We start from the raw sequence: 9,433 nt of genomic DNA, 5'->3' as shown, positions 1-9,433 counted from the left end.
GTGTGAAACAGAAAACCATTAAATTCTGTCCCTACCACTCCTGTCTTCTATCTCCTCTTCCTCTTTTAGCATACAATTCCGTTGCTTCAGTGGAAGAACAGCAAGCTGGAGGGCAGTGATTGATATAACAGCACATACAAATGGTGGTCAAGAACATAATAACTGTGCTGCTGCTATCAAGAGACTGAGCCAATTAAATGCCATATTTTAATACAAACTTTTGCCAGGACTGTATTTGCTTTATTGAAGTTTCTAACAAGCCTTTAATGTTGTTACAACAGGATATTACTTTTTCTTCAGATAAAATATAAATGTTCTGCTAAAAAAGGAGTAAAAATTGTGCTACAAGGTTATGTGTTAAACAATTTCTGCATACTTCCAAGCAATGTAACTTAATCTTAGCATAGTAGGGGCACAGGTTTTCTATGGTGCAAGATGTGAAATGTTTATATAAACCACAGTTAAAAGAATTTCTAGGCTCAGTTCAAGAGTTTACACTTTTAAAGTCATTCCACCAGGGCATTCATCATGATCACACAATTGCTTTGTCTGAGTTCTTTAATTCTTTCACCCCTCTGAAATTGTGTATTTAAAAACCTATGACAGGATTCCTAAACAGACAAGGTCAGCTAGGTGTTGTAATCACATCTCTTCACTAAAAAAGCCATATGTAATTGGTTGAGCTTTGGCTCCAAATTGTTGTAAACTACCAACTCATATGAGTATTACTGGGAAGAGACCTAGGGAAAATGTCTGTAATATCCACTGTCTGTGTAATAAACAGAGTTATGCCTATCATTAGCACTCAAGCAAGTAAATGTTGGTGCTTTTATGGTACCTAAATAGTTTTTTTCCAGTGGTGGTCAGGACTGTTAGCCCAGCTGGTGCTCAAAGGGCTTGGATACCCTGGCCCTGGTGTCTGGATGCTGAGAGAGTAGGAGCTATGCCTTCTCTCTTGAAGCATATAATTTATTGGCTTTGAGAGGCCAGGTTTTGGTAGCAAAGGGGCTGCAGGGGTGGCTTCTGTGAGAAGATGCCGGAAACTACCTCCATACCTGACAGAGCCAACTCCAAGACAGATATGCTGCCAGCCAAACTGAGCCAAGTGACAATGCCGGCATTCCTCTGGGATAACATACTCAAGAAAGGTTGAAAACTGCTGCACAAGAGCAGCTGTGAGAAACAAGTGAGAGCATGTGAGAGAAAGAGCCCTGCAGACACCAAGAGCAGTGAAGGAGGAACAGAGGAGGTGCTCCTCCATTCTTCTATACCCTCCCAATCTTTTCCTTAGACCTCCTTTACTATTAATGTGCATTAAAAAGATCTTGTTGTCTGACACAACACTGGCCAGCCTCAACTCTTAATTGAGCTTTGCCCTTTCATATCCTCTCTCAAAATGTATGAACTACAGCTCGGTAACTTTCCTTCAAAAATTCAAAAATTTCCTTCCTGACCTTACTTCGACACACATAATTTCCTTTCCCTCTTGAGTTTCAACATGAGTTCCTTGTTCAGCCTGACATTGGACACACTGGAATTGCCTGGTCCTGTGCTTTTAAAAGGTGGTTCTTAAGAACTGACTGGCACTCATGGACACACAAGCCCTCAGAGGCAGATTCCATTGGGACACTGCTAAGTAGCTCCCTGAGTAGCTTGAAGATTGTCCTTTTGAAATCCAGGGTAACCACTCTGATTACCTCTTTTTCTCATCAACCATTTTGTCACCACTGTGGCCAAGTCACCTATCACTGCAGCCCCCAGAAGTCCTTCTCTATTGAGAAACAGCAAATTTAGGAGGGCAACATTCCTACTTGGCTCACTGAGTACCTGTGACATAAACTTCAGGAATTTGCCAGACTAGTCAAAGAAGTATAGTATTTGCAGTAGATCTCTGGGAAGTTGAAATCTTTGGTAAGAGCTTCCCATTCAGAAATTTACCATAATTGCTTACAGGAGAACATATCATAAGACGAGTGGAGTTTCCTTCCCAAACATGGAATCTCAGAATCACAAAATGTGTACCTGAAGGAAGAAGTGGTCAACAAAGTCAGAGGAACTCACCAGGAGTGTTCAGCAGGGCCTATGGCCTGGGGACAGCCACCGTGCAGGACACCCAGCACCCAACAGCAGGGCAATGGGAAGAGAAGCTTGGGAAGGGGTGGCCTTAGCTCAGCACCCAGAGCTGCTGCTCTTCCCAAAGCTGACACTCAAGCCCAAGCCCAGGGTCTTGCTCAGGTGTGCACACTGTGGGTGTGCCCAAAGGAGCCCTGAGCACAATGTGAGGATGGAGGCAGTTATGGTACATGAGGCCCCTTCTATGTCAGTGTGCTCTGTGGCTGCACTGGGTTTGCAGTCCTTGCATACCCATGGTGGAGCCATGTCATGCTTTAACCCCCAGCCAGGAGCTCTGGTGCCACACTGTTGCTCACTCACTGCTTGGTGGGGGAGAGGATTGAAGGGTTAAAGGTGAGAAAACCTGTGGCTAGACATAAAAGCAGTTTAAGAGGGAAAGCAAAAGTCATATATGCAAAGCTGGCCCCACCCTCACTTCCACAACCACTGCCATTGCTGCTGCAGTGGGCTCCTCTTTCTCTGGTCTGCCTAGTCCCACCTCTCACTGAGTATGACAACCACACCAAGGGGAGAAAGTTCCTGCTTTACAGGATTCTGGCTGTCATCACACGGCTGTGCCTTATGGTGGGTTTAGGGTTTAAGCACAGGCTGGTTGCCCAAGCAGGAGGACCTGGTGGTGTAAGAAGTGTCTGTAGTGGGAAACCCCCAGAGATGACAGAGCACTTAATGCTGTTCGGGACCTGTGGAGACTTTCTGATCCCAAATCGTTGCAGAATCAGGACTACCTAGAGCTGCTTGCCCAAGCCACTTGCCCAGCCACTTGCCCATGACTGTGTCCTGACATTTTTTGAAGTTGTTCAAGACTGGTGATTCCACAACTTCTCGGCAACCTATGGCAATGCTCAGTCACCCTCTCACTAACAAATCTTTCCTGTGGTTCATTTGGAACCTCCTGTTTCAATATTTGCCCATTGCCTTTTGTCCTGCCCAATGGACATCTCTGGAAAGAGTTCAGTTCCATCATCTCTATATCCCTCCTTCATATATTTGTAAACCATGACGCAATCTGCCCTGAGCTTGCTTTCTGGTAGACTGAACAGCCCTCTCAGACTTTTCTTTTAGGGAAGGTTCTCCAGTCCCTTAATCATAGTTGAAGCTCTTTGCTGGATTTCATCTTCAGTGTATCTCCATCTCTCTTTTGTACTAGAGAGCCCAGCACTGGACCCAGCACTCTTGAGGTCACCACACCAGTGCTCAGTAGTGGGGAATGATCACTTCTCTTGGCCCTAGCAACACCTCTCCTAAAGCAGCCCAGTATACCACTGGCCACCTTTGCTACAAAGGAACAGTACCACCTATGGTGGCTCTTTCTAATTGGACACCCAAAGGACAGAAGTCATGAAAAACCTGGATTCATGCAGTGTCAAACTGCTTTAAACTCCACATAACATACTTGCTGTTCAGCTCATCCTACTGTATGAAGATACTGCTTCTATGACTGCCTGGAACGTCCAGGGACTAGAGATGAACCCTGATTTCAGCATGTGTGTGTGTGCTTTTTTCCCAGGTTCTGTTTGATTTGCACTATCTGTAGTAGGAGGAGATTCTTTCTAACAGATAAACCAACAAGGTGGAATTCCTAAAATAAATTTTAATCTTCTTAAATTAAATCAGAGCAGCAATACTTTTGAATTTTTTGACTTCTTGTTTAGTCACAGGGTGCACAAATATGAAGTCTTTTCCTGGCAAAATAAAAGCTTAGGAAATATAAAAATCTGAAGTGGTGCTTGACTAAATTTTACTAAGAGTAAAAATACATGTAAATAATTTAGGAGTCTAAACAAGAATCCCAGAGGGCTTGAGATACCTACTGCTGCATTTTCAAAAGTAGTTCAAGTTGGGGCCTAGAAGTATTACAAAGCTAGTAGCTGTCTTTGGGTATTAATTGTAACTAAAATCCATGACTGCAGTAATCCATCTTCCTGGCTTTCCATATATATGCCTTGGATTTGCTAGGCAACCACTAACAAACTCTACCAGGTGCACAAGGGTGTAACTCCATGCTCCTCTGGTCAAAGTCATTTCATCTTGGTAGCTATGGGGGAAAGGGAGAGTTACACAAGCCATGTTCACCCAGCCTGACAGTTTATGTGTGTTTTTCACAACTACAAGGGTTTGTGAATTGTGGCAGTCGGAATAGGTAGACACCCACTTCTTCTGACTCCACTACAGAGGAAATAATCGGCAGTACAGGAGGCCTTTGTTTTAGTACCCTCTAGTTCCTGAAACAGTTCAGGACAGCTACATTCATTAGTGAGTAGATTTCCATGGGAGTGAGGTGTGTACATTGAAGCTGATGATTATTATCTCTGAAAAGCTCAGTTTGGTGTAATCTGGCCAATTTTTCCCATAAGCTTTTCTTCATCTCCTGGCATAGGTACAGCTGCTCATCTGTCACCATTTTCCTCAGTGATGACCATCTCCCTGAGGAAGAGAACGACCACACAAAGGTAAAAAAGGAAGAAAAGTAAAGCAGAATTATTAAAAGAACATTATATTGACCTGGTGATTTCAACAGGGTGGGTCCACCTGCACAGAGATGTTCGCAGCACTGGAGCCAAAAATGTGACAAAACCAAGTTTTCCTTGCTTTCAAGTCTGCAGATGATTATAGAAACAAAAATGGTACTAGAAAGCTGGAAGCAAGTTTTAAGGGCCATAATCAAAACCAAAAGATGAACTGAGAAGTATTTTAACCTGCCAGAATTTGTGTGCAAAAGTTCGGTGTTTCCTCTGCATGATGTGATAATATTTTTCCCACTTAGCAGAGGATATTGCAAATACTGGTCTGAGTGCAATCAGAAGATTAAGCAAAAGGCAGCCCTGGACATGAGCCTTGTCAGTCAGGTAGTGAAGTAATTGTTTTTAATATTTTATTTTTATAGGTAAGATCATAATTACAGACAGCTCTTCAAACTTCTTACCTCACATTTAACTTATTGATTTGCACTCCTTTTTTTTCACTTTTCCTCTAAAATGTAAACTAACTTTTCTCTTGCTTCCTGTTTTTGTTTAGAATCATTAAATTAAGCAAGAATGTTGTGGCATGCTATTTGAAATTATTCAAAGACTGTCAAAGGCAGAAGGATTTTTTAAAAAATCAGGTTTGCATTGGTTTAAAGGAGAAAGAGTATCTAATTTTGAAAATTCTACAAGGTGTGTATTTATACTCTTAGATAAAAGCTTTGACGTATTGACCTGTAGTTTGCAAATTTAGTTCTTAATCTCAGGAATAGAACCTATTTAGTCCAATTTCTGCTGATTTTTTCATTAAGGAAAAACCCAGCTGATAAAGTTTATGATTTTTTTGTCATCTCCCTATGTTGAAGTACCATAGAAACAAATCGGTATATTGAAAATTTTAGTTTTATATACTTTTGAGATAATGGTTAGAATAAAATTTTCAAATCAAGATTTCCATATCATAAGATTAAAAAAGACCTGGGAGACTAGAACTACAAAGGTTACTTTTGGAAAAAGTCACATTTGTTTTGAACTGTCTGGTGTTAATTACTTATTTAGTAATCCTAAATTTTTTTTTTCATTGCAAGATATGACAGTAGAACTACTTCACGAAATTTCAATGTAAAGTAATGACAGGCACTAGATCAATGTAACCAGAAAAGGACTGAAACTATCAATTTTTAGCTATTATAGCCTGATATATTTTTAATGATTTTAGATAACTGTTATAATAATTTAAAAGTATTTAATTTAGTTTTACAACAAAATGTTGCTCTTCTAGGTTCTCTTTAAAGAATGAAAAGATTTTTAATATGAGGTTGGTATATTCATTAACCTTAGTTTTTTTTCTTCTAGTACATGAATACAATCTCTAATTGTGATATAAATCTTTTTCCTTTCTATATTTTCAAACTAATGATTTCAATTCCAATTTCATCTTTGGGTGCCCTTCCCTAAAAAAGTAATTGATGTACAAATGAAAACATCTTTTTAGGTTCCATTAATGTCTTGAATTAAATACAGTAAAACAAGTTCTGTGTTGGTTTGGAGCCTGCATAATGAAGCCACTTCCGTGAGGATTTTTCAGGTTGTAATTCAGTACAGTATCTAGCCTGAGTTCTTTTAATAAGATGCATAGGATAAATGTTGGTTTATCAGAGCCATAATTCAAAATTCTATCTAACCTATAGCTGAAGATTTGCTCATATAAGACAATATCTAGTTTTAAAATATGCATTTATTTCAATGAGTGGGTTGAAGTGTGTTTACTGTACAGAATAATTTTAAATTAGTTATTTTCTTTTGTTACATAAAGCTTCTAATGGGCATTTTTGCTCACCCTGGTATTATCTAATCACATAACTATAATAGGTATATATTTCTGAGTATTTGGATGCAGATTGCTATTTTCAAGATTGTGGGGTTTTGGTATTGTTTGTTGGGGTTTTTTATAATCCAGTGACAAACTGAAACATCTTTTAAACTTCTTTGATTTTTTTTAGGCAGACTGTGAAAAGCACCCACACTGTAACTGGATATACTGCATCTGTATGTCTGAAAATATCTTATTTTCCTATAATGTCCAGTTTTCATATAATTTGTTTATTACCAGCTTCCATTTTTTTTCCAGATTTATCCTGAGTCCATGACCTGAGTCTTTTACTTCATAAATTTACAGCATATAAGTATCACCATATTCCAAACAATTTACATCCCTAAAGTGATGTCTAATACTCAGCAATGGGATCTTTTAGCACAGCTGAATTTTCTCATCTACATATGCTTTGCATGTCTTCTTCATACAGCCACCCATAAAACAGGTACTTATATTGCACGTACCTCTTAAAATAAAGTATTCCTAGAATAGATCTTCCTGAAAAACATTTCTAGGAACTATATTGAGCTACCAGAGTTTTCGTCAACTGCAGATTTTCAGAGACAACACAACAGTAAGAATTTGGGGTAAACAGGGATGTAGCGTTTGCTGACTGGTGATCATTTGTCATGTTTCAGATAGAATGAAAATGTTCCTTGGCTTTGTTTATTCCCTCTTGTTGTAGGAGCTGATTGGGAACAGGACACACTGGCGTAGAGAGACACAAAGTGAAGAGAGCTGGTGAGTGTGAATGCAGACTCACTTCTTGAACCTCCAGGCCCTGCATGCAGTGCAGGGGTGCAGACTCTGCCTATCCTCTCTTCCATGCAAGAGAAGACAGGCGTCCAGGCAGGGTTTGGGCTAAAGGTCCCGAGGCCTGCCTCAGGTCATACAAATAACATGGGAAACCTCCAAGCCTGTGGCTGGGAGAATGTCCAAATATTCAGAAAGTGCTAATTACAATATTAGAAAAATTCTCTGGGCTTGTGAAAATTGTGGGTGCGACCTGATTACCTCTGCAAACTGTAAGGGATCTGAGACACATGGGCAACCACAGTGGAAATTAGACTTGAACCATCAAGTCCATTCCCCTGCAGCTATACTTGCATGTCTGCAAGACATTTGCTGCAGAGAAGTCACCAAGATCACCCACTTCCATACCTGTACTCAGCCTCTTTCAAAATCGTGTGCGATCCTGCAGAGAGTTATGTAATCACCAGAATTTGTTCTTAATTTGTAGCATTCCTCTGTCTACAGTCCCTCAGACCACTGTCCTCCTTCCCCGAACACTTTAGGGGCTTCCAGGGAAAGATGTATCTATGTCCAGCCTTTGTAGACCAAAGCCTCCAGTTCGGGTCCTATAACTGGTCAAACAGGGGAGACTTGTAGCTCTTGGAGTAGAATTGGTTGTGATCTTTTCTGCTTGTTTTGAACTTCTGACATGTTTGAGGCTGTGGCTCCATGGTGCATCTGTGTCAACGAAAAAGATTTGTCACAGCATCTGCTTCGCAGCCATTTACCTGTTCGAACTTTTCCATGGACACACGAATATGAGCTGTTGCAGTGAACCACGACCAAGCCCAGGGCCAGCCCCAAAAGCCTTGAGCATTCACAAGGCCGGGAAGAGCACACAAACCCGCGGCTCCGCTTTCAGCCGCGCCCCGCCCTTCGCCACGCCCGGCCGCTCGCGCACAGCGCCGCAGGGCCCGCTCCGGCTTTCTCGGCAGCTGATTGGTCCTCGTGACTGCTCCCCGCCTACCGCCTCCCCCATTGGCTGTAGCCCCTCTCCCCGCCCCGCAGCGCCCCCTGGCGGATGTGTCGTTGCTTACTCTGCGTTTTCCGCGCCTGCTGCTCGGGGTGCGGACCCGCCCTGCCCGGCCGCCTGGTTTGCCTTTCCTCGTGGGTTTTTAGCCTGCTGTAAGCTCTGCTCCCCCACATGGAGTCCCTCCGCTTTGTCCTGCCTCCTTCGCACACGAGCCGTCGGGGCACCAGGCGAACACGATCGGAGTCCATCTGTCCCGCTCAGAGCAGGCAGCAGTTTGCTCGGTACCAGGACAGTGTGCTAGCTCGGGAAGGTACTGTAGCAATGACCCAGTCCTCTGTTTCTCAGGGGGGAAGCTGTAGGTAGCTGAACCATCTGATTCAAAAGCAAACATGCTGTTCTCCATTTCATATGGTGAAAACTCTGCAGTAAATGAACTGAAAGGAACATGAAAGACATACCAGAAGGAAAAGTGTTTGCAAAGCTGCTGTTTCTTGGCATAATATGGGTAAAAGAGCTGTTTTACTGTCACTGGCTTGTACAAAAAGATGAAAAGGTATATCCACCCTGTCCTTGTATATTTTTCTTTTCTCCACAGAGCTTTTCTTGGAGACAGATGGGGTAGGCCTGAAGAATAGAGCAGGTCCCCTTACTGTGTTACATGCACATATGGGCTGAGGCAAGCGAGAATATGAATTCCCTAGTCTACACTGATTTCTCCTCTTCAGCAGAGCTGAAAGAAGTACAGCACCTTAGCATTCAACTGTGCCTGTAACATAACAGATCATCTAGTCTGAACAATTAGTATCAACACAAAATAACATCTTCAAGTATAAACAGTATTACGCATGAGGGAATATATTGTGTCAGTCACAGCACCTGTGCTTGACACTAAAAAAACAGTATCAAGGTATTATATTTAAGATGGAAGTGCCAGATGTTGGCCAAGCTAAGGCTCTGTTCTCAAAGGATTTGAAAAATGAAATCTATTTTCTTTACTAGTCAACATGGAGAGGAGGGGTGTGGATAAAGATTATACCAACTTTTATTTCCACACTGATAAACTTTTAGGGCTTTGTATGCCTTCCCCCGGTAAAAACTTCTTCTGCTGAGACCATAAGCATCTCAACTTGAGAAAATGGTTCCAGATGGGAGATGAGCATATTGCTCTGGAGGAGTTTATAGATACTCTACTAGAGA

At 41.8% G+C, this 9,433-nt stretch overlaps 1 long non-coding RNA gene across 1 annotated transcript; it reads left to right on the top strand.

Annotated features, from left to right (window-relative positions):
• The first annotated feature begins 4,507 nt into the window (after nucleotides 1–4,507).
• LOC125319699 lies at nucleotides 4,508–7,239 on the top strand. Its single transcript, XR_007200864.1, has 3 exons — nucleotides 4,508–4,583; nucleotides 6,599–6,644; nucleotides 7,157–7,239. It is a non-coding gene; the product is annotated as an uncharacterized LOC125319699 (long non-coding RNA).
• The last annotated feature ends 2,194 nt before the right edge of the window (nucleotides 7,240–9,433 follow it).

This window comes from Corvus hawaiiensis, chromosome Z, assembly GCF_020740725.1.
Source record: "Corvus hawaiiensis isolate bCorHaw1 chromosome Z, bCorHaw1.pri.cur, whole genome shotgun sequence".
Lineage (NCBI taxonomy): Eukaryota > Metazoa > Chordata > Aves > Passeriformes > Corvidae > Corvus > Corvus hawaiiensis.
This window is presented reverse-complemented; position numbering and strand designations above follow the sequence as displayed.